General features: G+C 46.6%; 1 pseudogene; it reads left to right on the top strand.

Annotated features, from left to right (window-relative positions):
• Positions 1 to 256: 256 nt before the first annotated feature.
• On the top strand, positions 257 to 4,919 carry LOC123078037 (ATP-dependent DNA helicase DDX11-like; annotated as a pseudogene).
• Positions 4,920 to 23,165: the final 18,246 nt, after the last annotated feature.

Genomic DNA, 23,165 nt, shown 5'->3' with positions numbered 1-23,165 from the left:
AATGGATCTCGGCAGGGGCCACGACTGCCCACCACGCTGCCCCCCCCCCCCCACACACAACCATGGCAGCATAGAAACCACCGATAGCCCATGGGGCCGCTGCCATAGATTCCTGGCTCCGCTGGCACACATGGCGCCTAGGGTTGTCGGTGTGCATCAACCGAAGGCCACCCAAGAGAGAAGAGATGAGGCGATCCCGCCATCACTGCACGTTGGATGAGCTTTGCTCGCCAGCTTCCTCCTGTGGCAGTGAGGGATGGGCGATGAAGATGGGTCGGGGGCGGTGGTGGCTAGGGTTCGCCCAAGCCGCCCTACGGGAGGCAGCGCGCGCAAGTGAAGGGAAACCCGATCTCTTTCATAGCATTGTCATCGTAACCTTGTGAAATGCACATATTCTGATAGAAAGTTCAGACATGTCATTGTAACCTTGCGAAATGTACATATTCTGATAGGAACTATGGATCTTCTCCTTAACTTCATGATCAACACACACCAGCAATCAACCTTCTGTAAAGAGGTGATCCTATTAATACTCTTCCTTTGGGATGCGCGGGTGTGGAAAACATTTGTATTCCGATCGCTTGCTCGAATAACTTGGACTCTAGATCTTTGTTCCGTCCATATCTCTTGTTGTCGAAGTTTCTCCTGTAGCGAAGCCGCAACAAATATTTCTTCTATAGACGGCCCCAACAAATGGGAATTATCTGGTGCACCGGTGCTTGTGGTGCTACCAGTGCACTGGTGTTTGTGGTGCTACCGGTTTACCGGACCTCCTAGCACATTTTAAAATGTTTCAAAACGTGAAAAAAATTGATCACGCTCACACAACATTAATGTTTATTGTCGCAAAATTTTAAATCAAAATTCAAAACGTTGCTTGATATACAAAAATGACAATTTTGACATCAACGTGGTACTGGGCCAAATCTACAGCCACCTATTTAGTATTAATTTTGGAACAACGCTAACACACACACGCCATATAACACACAGACTGCGCCACGTCAACGCATGCAGGCATGCAGGAATCTTTTTGGATTTTCAGATTTTAAAATGTTTAATCTCTTAAATGAAAAATCCGATTGAAGATCCATTTTCACCATTAAATCCCTCGCGACGAGATCTTCGAAACTAGATCTCATATCAATATATTTTGATGATTTTTTTGGGTTAAAAGTTGTCATTTCTATTGCATATAAATTGCCATGATGTTTACACTGAAGTTGCCATGATACGTTTTAGCTATTTTCTTCTACATTTAAAAATAAATTTTAACATATTATAAAACGGGGAATTCAGAAACTAGACTTGCCATGAACCATAAACTAAAATTGCCATGATACTTGCACTTAAAATTGCCATGGTTCAAAGAAAAAGTAATTTTCATGGTCAAAGTACTGGAATTGTCATCATCAAAAAACGTAAATTGCCATGCTCTACAAACTAAAATGTCCACATGGCAACTTTAGTTTAAGCACTATGACAACTATAGTAAACATCATGGCAACTTTTGGGCAAAAAAAATTTCGTCAAAACATAACAACATGAGGGTCTAGTTTTGAAGCTCTCGTCGAGACGGATTTACTGGTGAAAATGGATTTTTAATTCGATTTTTTAATTAGGAGATAAAACATTTTGAAGTCGAAAACAAAAAGATTCCTGCTGATGTCATTTGTTCATACGTCGCAAAATGAGTGATGATGAAGGCGTGTGGGCGATGTGCAAGACGCTACATGTGTGGGCGTTAGTATTTTCATTAATTTTGCACTTTTTTTTTATTTCAAGCAAATACCGGCCTGCCCGGATCTACAGGGGAGAGGGGATGTCCAGGATACAAATCAAACAGACCCAAAGTCCATCGATTGGCTCCGTTCCGGGAGAAATTCCCAAGGGCAGCGTGCGCGGGAAACCCCAAACCCACCGCACCAGCGCACGCTCGACAAAATGCCGTCACCGCCACGCCAAGACTTCTCGGCAGTCCCTTTCGCGCCGTACCCGATGCAGACGGAGTTCATGTCCTTCCTTTACAGCGCCCTCTTCTTCGAGCCCAGCGCCCTCACCCTCCTTGAAAGCCCCACCCCCCTCACAAGCCACCGGTAAGACCCTAATCATTCAGCTCCCCTTGTGTTGCCGCAGGCACCGGAAAGACCCTCAGCATCATCTACAGTGCACTCCAGTGGCTCCTTGACCACCGCGACGCCGCCTCGCGGGGCCACCCCGAACGGGCCAATGGCTCCGTCCCCGCCACTGTCGGCGGCGAAGAAGAAGAAGAGCCCGACTGGAAGCGGGATTTCACACTGCAGCCGCTGCCCCCTAAGAAGGACGTCAGGAAGAAGTCGGAGACTCACCCATACAGGAGGCATGGAATGAAAAAAGTGGGGGGTTCGGAGAAATCTGAGGGAATTTGGGAGAATGACGGCGAGGAGGAATTTTTGCTTGACGAGTACGAGAGCGATGACGGGGATGGCACAGGACGGCAGGCCGGGAAGCGGGCACATTGATGTGGTGCTAGTAGTAGAAGTAGTGAGAGCTAGGTTGATGGGGACAAAGAGGAAGAAGAGGAGGCGACTCCCAAGGGGTATTTCACTAGCCGTACGCATTCGCAGCTCTCACGGTTTGTCCGGGAGCTCAAAAGGACGAATTTCTCAGGGAAGCTCAGGACAGTGTGCTTGGGGTCCAGAAAGAGCTTGTGTATTAACATGGGTGAGTGGATTATGTGGTTATCTTTGTTCTTCTATTTTTGGGGCTGGGATTGTGCTTAGTTCATCTGTGGTGTGTTTGCTTGCAGATGTTCAGAAGCTCGGGAGTGCAAACCGGATCAACAAGAGGTGGTTGGAACTGCTAAAGAACAAGAAGAGGAGCAAAATTAAGGCATGTGTCAATTACGTCAAATTAATTTGCAATGCTCAGCTGCTCTGTTAGATACATTATCTTTGATTGACTTCTGCACCCAAATTTGGTTGTTTCTTGCACGTTTAGGGCCTATCATGCTCATGAGGTACTAATATTGTTTCCTGACTATAATTACTTACAAGATTTCGAGCTGAACATTAGTTTTGTCAGTTCTCAGTGGAAGTAGAACTAGATATATATTTTTTGAAAAGGGGATTTACCCCGGACTAAATTGGTAGTGGAACTAGATATGCATTGAGTTATTTTTACCCTTACTTGCATTCAGTGTGATTGCAAAGGAAAACGTATGGTTATCACTTGTCATATTTGTATGTGCTGGGTTGTTAAATACCACTAGTATGCTGCCAATTTATAACTTTACTATTAACTGCAAGTAAGTTTTTATGGCTGCAAATATTCAGGTCGAGGGTGATAACAAGAAGGGGCTCCAAACAAAAGCTTCTTGTCGGTGCCCAATGTTAGGAAACAGAAGTCTGCAGAAACAGTTCAGGAGTGAAGTGTCCGACAATGGTGCATTGGACATTGAGGATTTGGCACAACTTGGAAGGAAGATCGGAACATGTCCCTAGGGTGCTCGTGACATGGTCCGCTCAGCTGAACTTGTAGTACTTTTTTATCAGTCTTTGTTGCTGAAGTCTGCAAGAGAGTTACTTGGCCTTAATCTGAAGAACAGTGTTGTCATCATAGATGAGGCTCACAAATTAGCAGACTCCCTTACTATCATGTACAACTCAAAGGTCGAATCTTCTCAGGTGAGTATGTTTTTGTTCTGAGTTCTAGATTCCTAACATCTGTTGGAAACTGCACTGTGACACATCTCATTCACACACTATACATAATTAGTCTGACTGTATAATGATACTCTAGCTTGATAATCTCGTTTGCTTTGCACATTCAATAGTGTTATCCAAGATCCGAACATGTGTTGTATGTATGTTTACTGTATATAAGGAGACCTAAGCAAAGAGAGTTTTCTGGTAGAGAGCTTGACTTGACTCAGTTGTGTTGTTGTGGCAGACAACATGATACTAAAAATGATATTTATTGGTCCATTTTTAAAATTTCCTTTACCAAGCAAAACATAATTAACAAATGAACTGAGACTGTTTGCATCCAATTGTCGAAACTAACATAATTTTCTGATTCTCATTTTTGTTAGTTGAGGGCAGCCCTTTCCCACCTAGAGGCATGTCTCAATAGATTTCAGAATGGTCTGGGAGCTGGAAATCGACGTTACATCCAGACCTTGACAGTTCTAACACGATCATTCCTATGATGTTTGATAAGTAATGAAGATTGTTCCTCCGCTGTGACCTCTATGACAATAAATAAGTTCTGATTCTCCCTTGATATTGATCACATAAACATAGTAAAACTTTGTCAATCTGAAGGAAAGCAATATAGTCCACAAGGTGAAATATTTCTTCCACTACATTTCCACTCAGCCTTGTTGTGCCTAGAATCTATATCCATTGACTAATGATATGCAGGTTAGTGGATACGCCAACAAATTATTTATCACCGAAAATAGTGTGGGTAATTTGAATCATGGACAGCAACATGGTGAAGGAAGCAGTATAACAAGCTTTCAGGCTTTGACTGACCTTTTACGCTCTCTACTGTACTGCAATGACGATGGAAGAATCATAGTTGCACGGCACAAGCTTGGTGGGCAACCTGAAGATGCATATATTAAATTCGTGATACTTTGTGCAGAGAAAACATTATCTGAGGTGATGTACCTTGCTCCATATGTTGCTTGGAGATAAGAGTTGTCCTATTTCACATAAGTATTTATAGATATTTCCTCTTGCCGGTTAAAGATGACGCACATGGTGTTATTCTGGCTGGTGGAACCCTCCAGCCTATTGAAGAAACAAGGTTGCGCCTGTTTCAAGGCTTATTGCCTAGTGATATAAAATTCTTCTCATGCAACCATATTGTTCCCCCTGAGAGTATTCTTCCTATAGTTGTTACACGTGGGTCTTCAGGCAAGAAATTTGATTTTAGCCACAGTTCAAGGAGCTCTCTTAACATGGTCTGTATACCTCGAGTCATTTCTCCTTTACTCTTGCTACTCTAATATTTGCTGAGAATGCCATTTTATTAGTTTATCTTGCAATGGGCACTGCTTTGTGCTTTGTGATTAATATATACTCCCGATGTTCCTAAATATAAGTCTTTTAGGGATTTGAATATGGACTACATACGGTAAATATGTATTTACCGTATGTAGTCCATATTCAAATCCCTAAAAAGACTTATATTTAGGAACGGAGGGAGTAAATACCAATGCATACATATTTTTAACAAAATAATTAGGACCTATTTATTGCAGTACTCATTATGTGATTTGTCTATAGAAGTAATCTGTGGCACCCCGGCTCAGAGCAACCGGTTTACCATGCATTGCCAGCCCAGAGACCATGTCTTCTGGCAACACGCAACATCTTGGTATAGAAAACGACCGCTTTATTGATGCTAGCGGATCAAAGTTTATATTACAACAGGTAGCGAGGCCAAGCAGCGCACACAATGCGGCTGAACAATACGTACATTATTTAGTGAACATAAAGGGGTCTCGATCATAACAACTACGCGACAGCGGAACAACGTCGTATCAGAACTTCATAGCACAGGGACACCGATGTGGACATGATCTAGACTCGGACAACACTCCTTTCCCACGAGACTTTCCTGAAATCTGGCATGACACGTCAGGTCAGTACATTGAATGTACATGCAAGCTCATAACAAACATAAACATAATGAGAAACAATATCATGATAATTAACCAATTATTAATAATGCAACAAGATAGCCAACATGCTGTGATTATGCTCCTAAGAGAAAAATCTCTCGTACTGGCTTACCAACGGTGATCGCTCTTGGATCACAAACGTACCAACCTCAAGGTCTTAACTAGAGATATCTCGTGATCTTTTCGGCGATCACAACCACAACCAACACTTGGTCTCAAACAACAACATGACCTTTCTGCCATCATCAATAGTGTAAAGTTTAGAACTTAGTGTGCAAGATTTATGAAACGTTGACCCATGGCGTGACCTACTTTCGAGCATGTCCGTAACCATGGCCTCTGCTATCGATAGATTAATACACTCTGCAGAGGTAGCGCACTGTACCCACACCCCGAAACCCATGGCCTCGCACTCCCATTCGGGTGGACCAACGGCATTCCAACGAAACACCTCCATGGCCATGACACTCCCGGCCACTCCGACTCACTCCCCGCTGGGCTTGTCCTGGGTGGCCCTATGTCTACCAAACACACAACAACCACCGTTGTGGCCAAAACATAAACTGTCCCACACGGGGACATGGTACCAAAATCTCAACAATGGGCACACAAGGTTATGTCAGCTTATCAGGCCAGGGTACCGAACGTCCATAACCTTCCCTCGTTGGAGGCACCGACCAAAGGCATGACAACGGACTGAATAAAGGCCTTCCCATAAAGTAAAATGTGGTTGCACTGGGAAAAACATGTTTTAGTGGCACCATGACCCGGTCAACGATATATTCACGTTGAGTTATTATCAGGTTCAACTTAAAATGAAAATAACTGGTTCAAAGTATGCCATGAAATGCAACACTATCATATGCATCACATATCAACGGAAATGACTGAGTCAACTATATCCACACTAAGCATCAACAACTCATGGCACTTCTCTGGTTATGACTAAACCTTACTTTAACAGAATCTTTCTAGCAAATTTATCATTTTTCTCATGCATGAAAAATAACTCCACATAATTACTTATATCCATAACTATATTACTCTTTCATAACAAAAATTAATACTAGTTTCTTTACCAACTTAGTTAGCTTTAAACTTTCTGTAAGTCAAGCATATTAACTTAAACAAGCATCTAACAGAATATAAATAACATAATAGTGATTTAAATGCATGGATTAAATCATTCAGTCAAGTAGGAAAATCACAAATATTGTAATGGCACCATGAAAATGTTGTTGTGGCTTGCCTTAGTGCAGATGAGGTTCACAAGCCTCCTGGTGATCCTCAAGACAAGCCTCACCATCTGAAATATTTAAAAACACAAAAAGAAAACATCAAGAACCCTTCTGAAATTCACCAGAAAATCTACAAAGCAGGGAAAAATCCCATCTTTGGGGAGCCACTAGATTTCTTTACAAAGAACACAATGCAAAATGAATCAATTCATTTGGACTTATGGTTAACGAGTTTTGGCTGTTCGAAGCTCTCTGGAAAATATGAAATTTGAATTTAAATAAAAACAGACTGGGGGGGGGGGGGGTGACGTCGAAGGCGTAAAGCCTCGGGGCGCCACCACTCATACCGTGTCCCGCGCGTACTGAGTGGCTGAATAGCGGGCCCCGCTAGTCAGGTGAGGGGGAGAGGGGGAAATAAACAGAGGACGGCGCGGCTTCGCCGGAGCACACGCCGGCGACGAGGGCTTCTTGGACAAAACAAGAGGGAGGGATCGAGAGAGGAGATGGAGGCGCACCAGCCCGTACCCGTAGAGGAGCTAGGGGTGGTTGGACGGTGTCAGAATCAACCTCTCTAGCAGAGGCAGAGAGCAGAGGTCGCCGGAGACGAAGACGACAGCAAACAAAGGTGACTCCAGGGGCTCCATCCAGGCGGAACAGCACCACCAGAGAGTGGCGGAGGCCCTGGAAGGGTTGCCCATGCCTGGGAGGGGCTAGAGCTACGGAGAGGACCCGAGGGGATCACCGGCGAGATCGAGCTCGGGGACGGCGGCCCGCGGCCTGCCCGACCAGGCTGCGGATATCTACGAGATTGTGGAGTGTGTGGGAGGCGTGGATGATGCTCGAGGAGGCTGGGTAAGGATCCATTTATAGCCGAGCGTCGAGGGGGGTTCTGGCTCCGCCAGTGGACACCTGGACACGGCGCCTGGCGACGAACGGCGTCAGTGAGAGGGGGAGAAGGCGACGCAGCTCACGCGGGGACTGTGGGCGAACGGGGACGAGCACAGGGGCACTGGGGTGACGATGAGCACAGTGCGCACCGCACTGTTATGTTGGCTGGACCGCGCCCATGCTCGCTGCGGTGAGCTCCGGGGTCAGCGAGCGCCAGGAGGGAGTTAAGAGAGCTTGGACAAAGATTGTGGCAAAGTTTAGCAAGGCTAGGTAGGCGGGGAAGTGAGCACGCGCGAAACAGAGGCTCGGGCGGAGCGTGTCGGCTGCATGCCTGCATGCCTGGACGAACGCGGTCACCGCGTGAACTCTGACCTCAGGCCAACCTAAGCCCAAACTTCATGTCTGTCTTGTTGTTCGTGGTATTTTTGAAGATTACCACACTTTGGTTTAGAGCCGGACGCAGTAGAATAGATTCCATCTTCCTGGTAAGTTTCTGATCAGTAACTTTGAGAGCTTACTGTGGTCAAACTACTAGGAGTTGGGAGTTGGACTTTGGAGGCTAGCAATCATCTACTAAGGTGATGATGCACAAGAAAAATGAGCCACAAAGGAGCAAGTAAAATGGTAGTTGCTGTAGAAACCACCATTTCTGTCCAGAATAGAAAATATTTTCTGTAGCAAAAGTATTCCAAAAAGTGATGAAATATTTTTTCTCAGGAAAGTGCCCTAGGGTTCAAAGAATATTTGTGAATTTTCTCAGTTTTTTGTGGGCAAGAAAAATTGGGGTTGCTTTGGAGCACACTGAGCTAGCTATGGTTTAAGAGAGGGAAATGAATATTTTTCATTTAAGAAAAATATTCCATATATTATTTTGAGGTGAACCAGAGAGGGAATGATGGTTAGAGAGGGAAATGGGACACTTGGGTGAAAGCCAAGGGGTACCCAAGTGCTTTAGTCCATATGAAAATATTCAAAACTCTAAATTTCAAATTCAAACCAACTAAAAATCAAGCAAAGAAAAGAGGGCAAAAACCAGGCTGTCACATAATCCAAGATTGTACCACTCTGTGTTAAAGTATATTTGCAACTTTTAATCCATGTGACCCTCTTTGTTTCTTAATATTATTTGTTGTTAGAACTTGCTAAAATGCACATGCTTAATTTCCCTGGTTTATTTGGTTGTATTTCATTATGAAATGTAAATGCCAGCCTTCTAAATGAGTGGAGGAATTGTTGTGTCCAAACTTTTTACCAACAGCCAAGTTTTGTTCTATAAAACATACCCATCCGGTAGCTCAGGGAATCAGGAACGACCCGCTGTTCCAAACAGTGGCGCCTGATTTTCTACCATGGCACTCGCACCCATGCTCTCCACGTCCACCACCTACCCCTCCTCATGCACGGAGTACATGTGACAGGTGCGCTCGAAGCAGGCGGCAAGAGGGATGGCAGTTTCCATCCCATGATCATGAGGTGGGGCATCCTGTGGGCCATGATATGAGTTTTTCCCATAATATTGCGCACGATGCGTGGGAAAACCGGAAATTGGCCCAGGCTCATGATTAATGAAGAAGCAAAGAAGACCTCAAGGGGCCAGCCTCTTCGGCGCCCCTGCCTATGCACTTATTAGGGCCTACCCCGATGACGCTCGGCAGTGCGTTCAGGGCAGGATCGGGGGCTTCTGTCGGTGCTACAAACCCTGGGTCTGTTGCCCAGAGTGTGCACAGGCACGGGAACAAGATCATGGCACCAGTCCATGCCAAAGTACAGGAGACCAAAATCTTCAAAGGACCAACATGCAGATCAAGAGGACCAAGGTCAAGCAATAGAAGTAAGATACCACCAGGAGAAAAGCCTCCCTTGCCGGGCAGATGACCTTGGCGAGGGCGGAGCCACCCCCGAAAAAGTACATCCAAGGCGTCTCGACAGGGTCTGCCGGACTCAAGGAGACAAAAACCACCTCACCAACCACTCCACCACGACCCACATCGTCAATCAGTGCGGTGTCAAGCCGCAAAGTGATTAAGTGGCAGCCATTCACCACATGGGAGCCTCTTTCTACAAGAAGTACCTACAGACAACACCGGTCCTGCGACGTCTCAAGTAAGCAGGTGTGATGCTGGCAAAATAGCCCGGCAAGGCTTGCCGGGCGAACAACGATGTGATGTTGAGCGGCGCATTTAATGCACTCTGTCAGCCTGCAGAGTTAGGTATGATAGCATTGTTTTCTATCTTATCAGTGCATAATGACAAATTTGCCATTGCGGTGACAACTTAATCTATAAAAAGAAGCCCGTGGCAACCGTAGAGGAGGTTATAAGGTTGAACACACACACACTCATACGCGCGAAGCCACTGTCGACCGTAGGCACCCCTGCCGGGCAAGTTCCCACCACCACCATTCTTCCACCATCAATCCACCAAAGCAGGAGTAAGGTTTTACGGCTCACGGCGGCCTAAACCTGGGTAAAATTTCCCATGTGATTTTTGCCGTGCTGCCCCACGCTCTTGTTCTCTCTGTGCGATGTGACATCCCCCTTGATGAACCAGCAAGGGACCCTTGGTCCCATAGGTGGCTGTGGTTATTGGGAAACGTAGCATGCAATTTCAAAAAAATTCCTACGATCATGCAAGATCTATCTAGGAGATGCATAGCAACGAGATGGGGAGAGTGAGGGAGTCCGAGATTAAGGGGTCCTCAGACATCAGAACTATATGCGAATGCTGGATTGTTGGACTATGAAAATACAAGATAGAAGACTTCGTCCCGTATCCGGATGGGACTCTCCTTTGCGTGGAAGGCAAGCCAGGTGGTTAAGATATGAAGATTCCTTTCTCTGTAACCGACTCTGTGTAACCCTAGCCCCCTCTGGTGTCTATATAAACCGGAGGGTTTAGAACGTAGGACAACAACAATCATAATCATAGGCTAGCTTCTAGGGCTTAGCCTCTACGATCTCGTGGTAGATCAACTCTTGTAATACTCATATCATCAAGATCAATCAAGCAGGAAGTAGGGTATTACCTCCATCGAGAGGGCCCGAACCTGGGTAAACATTGTTTCCCCCGCCTCCTGTTACATTAGCCTTAGACGCACAGTTTGGGACTCCCTACCTGAGATCCACTGGTTTTGACACCGACATTCGTGCTTTCATTGAGAGTTACACTGTGTCATCACCATAAGGCTTGATGTCTCCTCCAATCGTCTACAACAACGCGGTCAAGGGTGAAGTTCTTCTCCCATGATAGATCTTCATATTCGGCGGCTTCGCACTGCGGGCCAACTCTCTTGGCCATCTGGAGTAGATCGACAACTATGCCCCTGGCCATCAGGTCAGGTTTGGAAGCCTGAACTACACCATCGACATCCGTGGAGACATGATCTTCGACGGATTCGAGCCCATGACAGTCGCGCCCTGCCGCCATGATGAAGATGACCGAAATCTATCATCAGATTGTGTGCAGGAGATTGCGCCAATAAACGCACTGGCCCTAGAGCCAGAGCAGAGCACGCCATCCGAGAAAGGGAGGCTCAACCTCGCCACGGAAGCCGCAGACTCAGCGGCGCTAGATTGAACACAGACCAGACCTCCAACGAGGCCTGTGTCATCGGAACCTCGGACTCGTCTCCGCCCCAGGATCCAAACCGCGTGCATCTGCACCCATCGAATCTTACTGGGGGCTGATCTTAGAGTTCAGCTCCGCGGATATTTTATAACACTCACCCCTATGTGACGTGTTAAACTCATTAAAGTCTCTCTCCTTGTCAGGAGATTCCTGGCCGAACTATGTCCGGCTTGAGTGGGAAGCGGACAACGAAGAACTTTGTTGCCCACCCACAACCCACTTGATAGCCACTGTCGACAATTTGACCGACATGCTCGACTTTGACTCCGAAGACATCGACGGTATAGACGACGATGCTGGAGAAGAATAGGAACCACTGCCCACAGGGCGCTAGACAGCCACCTCCTTATACGATATGTACATGGTGGATACACCCAAAGAAGACAATGGCAATGACATAAAAGATGTAGTTGATGATAAACTTCCTAACAAGCAGTCTAAGCGCGGATGTCAGCGGCGCCGCTCTAAATCACGCCATGGTAAAAATAGCGACACCGGCATAAGAGGGAATAACACCCCGGACGACGCTGAAGCCAAAGACGAAACCACAGACCCAGCAATGGAGCAGGACGAGCAAGGTGCTGGCAAACACAGTCCGGGGCCCCAGTCCGATCACTGCGATGCCAAAGACTCCAATTATCAACCTGCCCCTGAAGAGGAGTGTAGTCAGGATGACGATGCATTCATCGTCCCGGAGGAACAATTGGAACAAGAACACCTCCACCGGAGGCTTATTGCCACCATGAGGAGCTTGAAGAAGCAGAAGCAACGGCTTAAAGCCGCACAGGATACGCTCAACAATAAATGGAATGAAGTGCTCGACACCGAGGAAAAATACGGAGGTAACCGCCAAATAAATAGCTATCCCAAACGCAAACTGCTGCCCGAATTTGACGACAACGTTATGGCACCCATACCGCCGAATAACAATACGGTCGATCACCCAGGGTGACCACCTCGTAGTCAAGACAGAGTTGCTAATAATGCCACACACAAAACCACACCCTTTCCCCATAAAGGAAAGGAGGTCGCAAGCCAGAACCAGAAACATGATTTACGTGAAGACCTGAACAAAAGGGCTGGCAGAACCAGGTCCATTTATGGATCCAGGGAGCGCGTCCCCGCACAAGATCAGGGCCATCAAACCAAATATGCAGGCAACTTACCAGTTCAGAACCAACACCGAACACTCCAACCGTCGGGCCCGCGCCGTGACACAGCCAAATACAGGGGTGCCGCACACCCCTCGTGCTTCACCGATGAGGTGCTGGATCATGAATTTCAAGAGGGGTTTAAACCCGTGAATATAGAGGCATATGATGGAACGACAGACTCTATGGTCTGGATACATGACTTTATTCTTCACATCCACATGGCTCGCAGAGACAATCTCCATGCCATCAAATACCTACCGCTCGAACTAAAAGGACCAGCTCGGTACTGGCTGAAAAGCCTCCCCGAAAATTCCATCGGAAGCTGGGAGGAACTTGAGGACGTTTTTAGGGCCAATTTCCAAGGGACCTATGTCCGGCCTCCGGACGCAGATGATCTAAGTTATATAACCCAACAACCCGGAGAGTCAGCCCATAAGCTTTGGAACTGCTTCCTCACTAAGAAGAACCAAATCGTCGACTGTCCGGATGCCGAAGCCTTGGCAGCTTTCAAACACAGTGTTCAGGACGAATGACTGGCAAGACACCTAGTCCAGGAAAAGCCAAGGACAATGGCATCCTTAACTACACTCATGACCCGCTATTGCGCGGGAGAGGACAGCTGGTTGGCCCGTACCAGCATCAGCGATCCTGGCACATCTGAAGTCAGGGACGGCAATGGAAAGCCACGACGCAATAAAAATAAATGTCAGAACAACGGAGAAAGCCTGGGCAATACAACAGTAAACGGCAGATTCAGGGGCTCTAGACCCGGTCAGCGGAAAAAGTTAGTTAAAGGCAACAGAGATGGTCCATCTAGCCTAGATAAAATTCTCGAAAGGTCCTGCCAGATTCACAGCACCCCCGACAAATCAACCAATCATACAAACAAAGAATGGTGGGTCTTCAAGCAAGCCGGCAAGCTTAACGCCGAACACAAAGGGAAGGGACCGCAAAGCGAAGAAGAGGGTGAATCTCGCCAACCGAATATGTGGGGACAGAAGAAATTTTCACCGGAGGTCAAAATAGCGAACATGATTTACGTCACTCGTATCCCAAAGAGGGAGTGCAAACACACACTCCGAGACGTGTATGCTATAGAGCCCGTCACCCCCAAATTTAACCCATGGTCGGCCTATTCGATCACCTTCGATCGCAGGGATCATCCGACTAGTATCCATCACGGGGGCTCGGCTGCCTTAGTGCTCGACCCAATAATCGACGGATACCACCTCACACGAGTCCTCATGGGCGGCGGCAGTAGTCTCAATCTGATATATCAGGACACTGTTCGTAAAATGGGGATAGACCTGTCAAGAATCAAGCAAAGCAGCACTACCTTTAAAGGAGTAATACCACGTGTAGAGGCATGCTGCACAGGCACCCTAACACTGGACGTCGTCTTCGGCTCTCCCGACAACTTTAGAAGCGAGGAGCTAATCTTCGACATTGCTCCATTCCGAAGTGCCTATCACGCACTACTCGGACGAACGGCCTTCACCCGTTTCAATGCAGTCCCGCACTACGCCTATCTTAAGCTGAAGATGCCTGGGCCGCGTTGCGTTATCACGGTGAGCGGAAGTACAGAGCGCTCTCTTCGTACAGAAGAATACGTGGCGGCACTAGTAGCCAAAGCTCGAAGCGGCCTTTTTAAGCTGAACAGCTCATCGGTCCTCAAGACCGCCGACACAGCCAAACGTGTTCGGTGCACACCTACGTGTAAAAGCTCAGATAAATCTGTGCTTGTTTAGCAGCCCTGCCCCGACAGATCGCCCCATAAGAAGACCGTACATATTTTCCCGTATACATCTCATAGTTCCTTGGGAAGCGCTAGGGGAATCTTGCACATAACAAGTCTATAGTTCGGCTTGACCCTATTCGGGCTCAGGAAGCTACAGTTCACAGTTCATCAAAACTAACAAACTGTACCCACGGCCATACTAGATTCTTTCACCTGGTTCTTTTCTTTTTACAGATAGGCCATCATGATATACCCTTCAAGGACACTTCACAACGAACACAAAGGCGCAGACATGCAGTAGGGCCCCGTCTCAAGGTTTCTGGTTAGATTAAGACCCTGTGTAAACCTTTTTTCTTATAATTATATCTTGTTGTTTCATACGCTCCTGGCATATGAAACACCCAGGAAAAATATCGGCAGTACTCCAAACTTACGATTCGCCGTACTAAAATGGATGTTATAGAAGCAGCCAGCTGTGTGCTTTGAGAACTATATTTTCACCACAGGTTCTCTCTCCTCACGCCGGGTCGTAGCATGTGCCTTGAATTCAGGGTTCATTACCAGGGGCTGTACTCAGCCCGGTATATACTGAAAAGTCCGAATACCTTCGGGAGTGTTCGGCGTCGCGAGTTTTGGCCTTATATGCATCAGCTCCGAATCATGTCTTAGGTCAATAGTTGGGTTTGCCCGGCTCTTGTGTTTGCTACCTTACGTTCCATTCTATCGGCTATGGCGGCCAAGGGAGAACTACTGTGATTGTGCTCTGGTTCATCTGGACGAGCACCTTAGTAGAGAAATCCGAAAACTGACTATCATGATAAGGCGAGAACTGGTCAACCACTCGATGACTTAGCGGAATCTTCGCGATTCCTCCGCAGTAAGGAAGGACCGGCTTCCTGGTCATGTATGTAAACGCACCGTATTCGGATAAACGCGGACATACCAGGGGCTATATAGTAGCCCCACCGTCAAACTCATATGACTAAGTGAAAGTGTTAAAGCTCTATAGTCCGATTACCTAGTTCGCCGCACTAACACCTCCTTAATGGACCAAGACATTGGGTCAAGTGTGATCGAGTGCTTTTTCGAACACCCCCCGCGTTATACGCGAAGGGGCTGAAGCCGACGACTGCAAACTTTCAGGTTATATACACATATACCTAAACGGCCGCACATGAGGCACTAAAATACTTTACGGGCAAAAGTATAAACACAGCCTTCATCATCACAAGCATTGTTTTTACAATTTGGATACACACTACTCAAACATAATGTTTTTCGAGCACTGACCCTCTATCAAGCGGGCACCCTCTAATACTTCTTCAAAATATTGATCCAGTGTGTCCTGACCCCCGGGCGGATCCCCTGTTGCAATATCGGTGGCCTTCATCTTTTCCCAATATGTCTTCACACGGGCAAGGGCCATCCGTGCACCTTCTATGCATGTTGACCGCTTGACAGCGTTGATATGCGACACTGCACAAACATGTTGCTGCACTAAACCAAAATAACTATTCACAGTTGGTCCCCTAGGCCACAGCCGGTCCATGACAGCCTTCATGGCAAGTTCGGTTATCCTGTGGAGTTCCTCCCATTCAGCCATCTGCTCATTCAACAGCAGCGGAAGCTTTGGCATGCTAAACTGCGACCAGAAAAGTCGTTCCGCTTCATGGCCTTCTTGGGCCTGGAAAAACTGCATCGCATTAGAAGCACTCTTCGACAAGTCCAAATATGCATCCAGAGAACTCCACATTTGATCAAGCGGGGCATACTTCGAATCGCCGAACTTAGTTCGTAATAAAAAGGGCTTCCCAGCCGCAATCTCCCCAGCTTGCCGGATTTCCTCTCGTGTCGCTCTGGCCTCTGACCAGGTTTCCTTTGCCATTTGTAAGGCCTTCTCAAGGTCAGCCACTTTTTCTTTGGTTTCTTTCTCGAGAAATGCATATTGGCTAGCGGCATCCCTCAGCTCAAGCGCCATGCTGGATATTTTCTCCTCACTCAGGCAATGAGCAGTCTGTTCAGCTTTTAATTCACCAATTGCCTTCTCGGCAGGCACATTGCTTACCCTGGCTTGCTCCTTGGCCCGAGCAAGCTCAGCCCGAAGGGTCTCCACGACGGCAATACCATCTGCAGTCAAGTATTATATAAATTCCAGCATCATGCTCCTATTTATATTCACTGACCGCCCAAAACACATACCTTGCGCCTCGTCAAGCCGCTTGTTCACGAGCGTGATGTCATCGTCCGTCCCATAAAGTTGCTGCTTCAGTTCGGCAAATTGGGCAGCCCGGGCAGTGGTCGGAAAGGCAGCCGCCTGTGTACAAATTAGCAAAATTATTTCCTGAGCATATTGATCCTCTAATCCTCTGATCGTCCCATTCGCAGGACAACTAGAGTCTCAGGGGCTACTATCTATACACATTGCACATTGCATTTACGGTACAAAACAAGAGGATACATTACGAACCTCAAAGCCTCTTAGCAGGCTCGTAAAGGCTTCATTCAAACCGCCTTTTGCAGACGAAATTATCTCAATCACCGTACCCATTAAGGTACGATGTTCCTCTGAGATAGGCGCTTGCCGCAGAAGACCCGTCCATATGTCCGGTTGTACATCGGATGGTTCGGGACTTTTGTTGGTCTCTCTAGGAGCCGAACACCCCGGACCTCGAGCGGCCGAAGAGTCATCTTCTGGTCTGGCGTTCCTTCGTGGGTCGGGAGAGATCCTCCGGGACATCACCTCGGGGTCGTCCGCCTTATGGGGCGGGGAAGTATGAGGCGGCGTTTTGCTCTCCATCATCTCCGGAAGAAGATCCCCCGAGGACGAAGATTGTTAAGGGAGGCTATAGGCCGAACTTCAAAACATACGTTTCAAAATGTTACCCTCACAAACAAGAAAAGGACGGGGTATGCTTATTAAACACCCTTGTTGACTTACGGTTTGGCAAAAGGCTGCCCGCTTGTGGGCGCTGTGCGGCAATATCGCCTCCCGAATTCAGGCCCCTAATAGGGATTTCTTTCCTCACTTGGAAGCCTCTGCCTCCAGGTCTTCGGGAGTGGCTCTTTTCTTCTGGTGGGGAGAGGGAATGTTAGATTCTCCTCCCCGTTCACCCTCCGGCACGGGAGTTATGACTTCCTCGGATACGGCGCATGATGCATCTCCGGTATGAAGGCCACTTTGGGCCTCTCCACTCCTCTCCTTTCCTTCCCTCAACGGCACTTGATATGGTGCCAGAGCCAGCATCCTGGTTAACACTGGGTCCACTGAGTTTTTGGGAAGAGGGGCCGAACACCTGATCCTCTCCGCCTTCTTCACCCAGGCCTGGAAGAGTGTGGTTTTCTCAGTTTTGTTATGAGAAACTTGAAATTAAAAACATGTTCGGCTAGAGTACTTACTGGGGAATCCGGATGGTTGCAGTCGAGGCCTGCGTCCTCTGTGGTGTCCGGACACTTTTTTCATGATCCGAAGACTAATTCATACATCCCTTCGAGCGTTGCACCGAAGAAGCGCTGAATGGTTCGCGGTCCTTCCGGATTGAATTCCCACATACAGAGAGGTCGGTGCTAGCATGGCAAGATCTGACGGACTAACATAACTTGAATTACCTTGACAAGATCGATGTCCTTCTTAATAAGGTCTCGAATACGGCTTTGCAGTATTCGAACTTCATCTGGCGACCCCCAATCCAGCCCCTTGTTAATCCATGACGCAAGCTATGGCGGAGGGCCGGATCGGAAGGTGGGTGAAGCCACCCACTTGGTACCACAGGGCTTTGTGATATAAAACCACTCTTGTTGCCATAGTCCAGAAGTTGCGGTGATATAAAACCCTTTAGCCAGACGGCGTCGGTCGATCTGCTTATCAGAGCACCTCCGCACTCTACGTGTCTCCCATCTATTATCCTCAGCCTTACATCGAAGGTCTTGAGCCACAAGCGAAAGTGTGGGGAGATACGGAGAAAAGCCTCACATACGATGATCAATGATGATATGTGAAGAAGGGAGTCCGAAGTTAGATCATGGAAATCTAGTCCGTAGGAAAACATGAGCCCTTGAACAAAGGGATTTAGGGAGAAACCTAGCCCCCGAAGGAAGTGAGGGATAAGTACGACCCTCTCATTGGGCCTAGGGGTAGGGATAACCTGCCCTTTTGCAGGAATCCTGTGAAGGATTTCCACGGTCAAGTACCTCGCCTCCCTGAGCTTCGTGATATCCTCCTCGGTGACAGATGAAGCCGTCCACCGGCCGTAAGAGCTGGATCCGGACATGGCATGAGGATCGAAGCGACTGGTTAAGCTTCGGGTGTTGGAACTCGAGATGGGAGGAGGAGGGAGTAGCGTAGAGGGGAAAGGCGGGTCTCGGCCTCCTTATAAAGATGACGAATATCAAACGTTCACTACGCAGCCTTAAAACATGCCTATCCCCAAGGGATCATACCAACGGGACGGTTGGGTTACCCATGCCTGGGTTGATGAGAATCCCGTAATAAGGGGGCACGATCTCCGCTTCGACAATACGTGCCAATAAAACCGCGCACGAAGCATGGAGCAGCAGGCCGGAATAACGATTCGAAATAATAGCTGGATGATGACGTAATGTCGTGTTGTCAAAGCTGTCAGCGGATTGGACCCATGAGAACATTATGCTCTCCACGATGGTGTATGTAATTTTTTTTACAGAGACAGACATGATTCCTATGTTCAAGATCTACCTTGGAATAATTGAAGGAGGAACCTGCCTTGCAATGCTGAAGACAATCTGCGCGCCGGACTCATCGTCATTGAAGTCTGGTTCAGGGGCTACTGAGGGAGTCCGGGATTAAGGGGTCCTCGGATAGCCAGACTATATGCAAATGCCGGACTGTTGGACTATGAAAATACAAGATAGAAGACTTCGTCCCGTGTCCGGATAGGACTCTCCTTTAAGTGGAAGGCAAGCTTGGTGGTTAAGATATGAAGATTCCTTTCTCTATAACCGACTCTGTGTAACCCTAGCCCCCTCCGGTGTCTATATAAACTGGAGGGTTTAGTCCGTAGGACAACAACAATCATAATCATAGGCTAGCTTCTAGGGCTTAGCCTCTTCGATCTCGTGGTAGATCAATTCTTGTAATACTCATATCATCAAGATCAATCAAGTAGGAAGTAGGGTATTTCCTCCATCGAGAGGGCCCGAACCTGGGTAAACATTGTGTCCCCCACCTCCTGTTACCATTAGCCTTAAACGCACAGTTCGGGCCGCCCTACCCGAGCTCCGCCGGTTTTGACACCGACAGAGAGTGTGTCCAGGTACCCTCGTAGACCAAAAGCGGAAGCATTATGTTAACGCGGTTGATGTAGTCGAACGTCTTCATGATCCAACCGATCTAGCACCAAGCGTACGACACCTCCGAGTACAGCACACATTGCTCGATGACGTCCCTCGAACTCTTGATCCAGCACAGCGTTGAGGGATATTTTTGTCAGCACAACGGCGTGATGACGGTGTTAATGATGTGATCCGTGCAGGGCTTCACCTAAGCACTACGATGATAGTTTCGGTGGAGTAAATGGTGGAGGGGGGGTACCGCACAAGGATAAGAAAATGTTGTATCTTTGGGGTGCCCCCATACCACCATGTATAAAGGAGGAGGGGAGGAGGCCGGCCAAGGGGCGCGCCAAGTGTGGGGAGTCCTACTAGGAGTCCTAGTCCTAGTAGGATTCCCCTTTCTTTTCCGAAGAAGGGAGGAAGGGGAAAGAGGTGGAGGAGAAAAGGAAAGGGGGCCGTGCCCCCCACCCCTTGTCCAATTCGGTTTGGGCTGGGGAGGGGGCATGCGCCACCACCTGGCCTCCGGCCTCCTCTCTCCACTAGGGCCCACGGATGCCCAATAGTCCCCTCGGGGTTTCTGGTAACCTCCCGGTACTCCGAAACTTATCCGATACTTACCGAAACCATTCCGTTGTACGAATGTAACCTTCCAATATATCAATCTTTACCTCTCAACCATTTCGAGACTCCTTGTCATGTCCGTGATCTCATCCGGGACTCCGAACAAACTTCGGTCACCAAAACACATAACTCATAAGACATATCATCATCGAACGTTATGCATGAAGACCCTACGGGTTCGAGAAATATGTAGACATGATCGGGACATATCTTCGATCAATAACCAATAGTGGAACCTGGATGCTCATATTGGTTCCTACATATTCTACGCAGATCTTTATCGGTCAAACCGCATAACAACATACGTTGTTCCCTTTGTCATCGGTACGTTACTTGCCCGAGATTCGATCATCGGTATCTTCATACCTAGTTCAATCTCGTTACCGGCAAGTCTCTTTACTCTTTCCGTAATGCATCATCCCATAACTAAATCATTAGTCATATTGCTTGCAAGGCTTATAGTGTTGAGCATTACCGAGAGGGCCCAGAGATACCTCTCCGATACACGGAGTGACAAATCCTAATCTTTATCTATGGCAACTCAACAAACACCTGCGGAGACATCTGTAGAGCATCTTTATAATCACCTAGTTACGTTGTGATGTTTGATAGCTCACAAGGTGTTCCTCCGGTATTCGGGAGTTGCATAATCTTATAGTTAGAGGAACATGTATATGTCATGAATAAAGCAAATCATTATGCTAAGCTAATGGATGGGTCTTGTACATCACATCATTCTCTAATGATGTGATCCCGTTCATCAAATGACAACACATGTCTATGGTCAGGAAACATAACCATCTTTGATTAACGAGCTAGTCAAGTAGAGGCATATTAGGGACAGTTTGTTTTGTCTATGTATACACACATGTAGTAAGTTTTTGGTTAATACAATTCTAGCATGAATAATAAACATTTATCATGATATAAGGAAATATAAATAACATCTTTATTATTGCCTCTAGGGCATATTTCCTTCAGTCTCCCACTTGCACTAGAGTCAATAATCTAGTTCACCTCGCCATGTGATTTAACACCAATAGTTCACATCTGTATGTGATTAACACCCATAGTTTACATCACCATGTGACCAACACCCAAAGGGTTTACTAGAGTCTATAATATAGTTCACATCACTATGTGAATAGCACCCAAAGAGTACGAAGGTGTGATCATGTTTTGCTCATGAGAGAATTTTAGTCAACGGGTATGATACGTTTAGAGATGTATGTATTTTGAAAATTTTCTATGTCTACAATGCTCTGCATGGAGCTACTCTAGCTAATTGCTCCCACTTTCAGTATGTATTCAGATTGAGACACAGAGTCATCTGGATCGGTGTAAAAGCTTGCATCGATGTAACTCTTTACAATGAACTCTTTACCACCTCCATAACCGAGAAATATTTCCTTAGTCCTCTTAGGTAACTAAGGATAACTTTGACCGCTGTCTAGTCATACACTCCTGGATCACTATCGTACCCCCTTGCCAAACTCATGATAAGGTACACAATAGGTCTGGTACAGAGCATAGCATACTATATACAACCTATGGCTGAGGCATAGGGAATGACTTTCATTCTCTTTCTATTTTCTTATGTGGTCGGGTTTTGAGTCTTACTCAACTTTACACCTTGCAATACACGCAAGAACTCCTTCTTTGACTATTCCATTTTTGAACTACTTCAAAACTTGTCAAGGTATGTACTCATTGAAAAATCTTATCAAGCGTCTTGATCTATCTCTATAGATCTTGATGCCCAATATGTAAGCAGCTTCACCGGGGTCTTTCTTTGAAAATCTCCTTTCAAACTCTCCTTTATGCTTTCCAGAAAATTCTACATCATTTCTGATCAACAATATGTCATTCACATATACTTATCAGAAAGTTGTAGTGCTCCCACTCACTTTCTTGTAAATACAAGCTTCTCCAAAAGTCTGTATAAAACCATATGCTTTGATCACATTATCAATGTGTATATTCCAACTTCGAGATGCTTGCACAAGTCTACAGATGGATCTCTGGAGCTTGCATACTTTGTTAGCACGTTTAGTATTGAGAAAACCTTCTGGTTGCATCATATACAACACTTCTTTAATAAATCCATTAAGGAATGCAGTTTTGTGACATCCATTTGCCAGATTTCATAAAATGTGGTAATTGCTAACATGATTCAGACAGACTTAAGCATCGATACAAGTGAGAAAATCTCATCGTAGTCAACACCTTGAACTTGTCGAAAACCTTTTGCGACAATTCAAGCTTTGTAGACAGTAACATTATTGTCAGCGTTAGTCTTCTTCTTGAAGATCCATTTATTTTCTATGGCTTGCCGATCATCGGGCAAGTCCACCAAACTCCACACTTTGTTCTCATAAATGGATCCCATCTCAGGTTTCATGGCCTCAAGCCATTTTGTGGAATCTGGGCTCATCATCGCTTCCTCATAGTTCATAGGTTCATCATGGTCTAGTAACATGACTTCCAGAATAGGATTACCGTAGCACTCTGGTGCGGACTGTATGCTGGTTGACCTACGAGGTTCAGTAGTAACTTGATCTGAAGTTTCATGATCATCATCATTAGCTTCCTCATTAATTGGTGTAGGAATCACTGGAACTGATTTCTATGATGAACTACTTTCCAATTTAGGAGAAGGTATAATTACCTCATCAAGTTCTATTTTCCTCCCACTCACTTCTTTCGAGAGAAACTCCTTCTCTAGAAAGGTTCCGTTCTTAGAAACAAAAATCTTTCCTTCGGACTTGTGGTAGAAGGTGTACCCAATTGTTTCCTTAGGGTATCCTATGAAGACGCACTTCTTCAATTTGGGTTTGAGCTTATCAAGCTGAAGCCTTTTGACATAAGCATTGCATCCCCAAACTTTAAGAAACGACAGCTTAGGTTTGTTGCCAAAC

The sequence above is a fragment of the Triticum aestivum genome, chromosome 1B (assembly GCF_018294505.1).
Source record: "Triticum aestivum cultivar Chinese Spring chromosome 1B, IWGSC CS RefSeq v2.1, whole genome shotgun sequence".
In the NCBI taxonomy this organism is placed as follows: domain Eukaryota; kingdom Viridiplantae; phylum Streptophyta; class Magnoliopsida; order Poales; family Poaceae; genus Triticum; species Triticum aestivum.
This window is presented reverse-complemented; position numbering and strand designations above follow the sequence as displayed.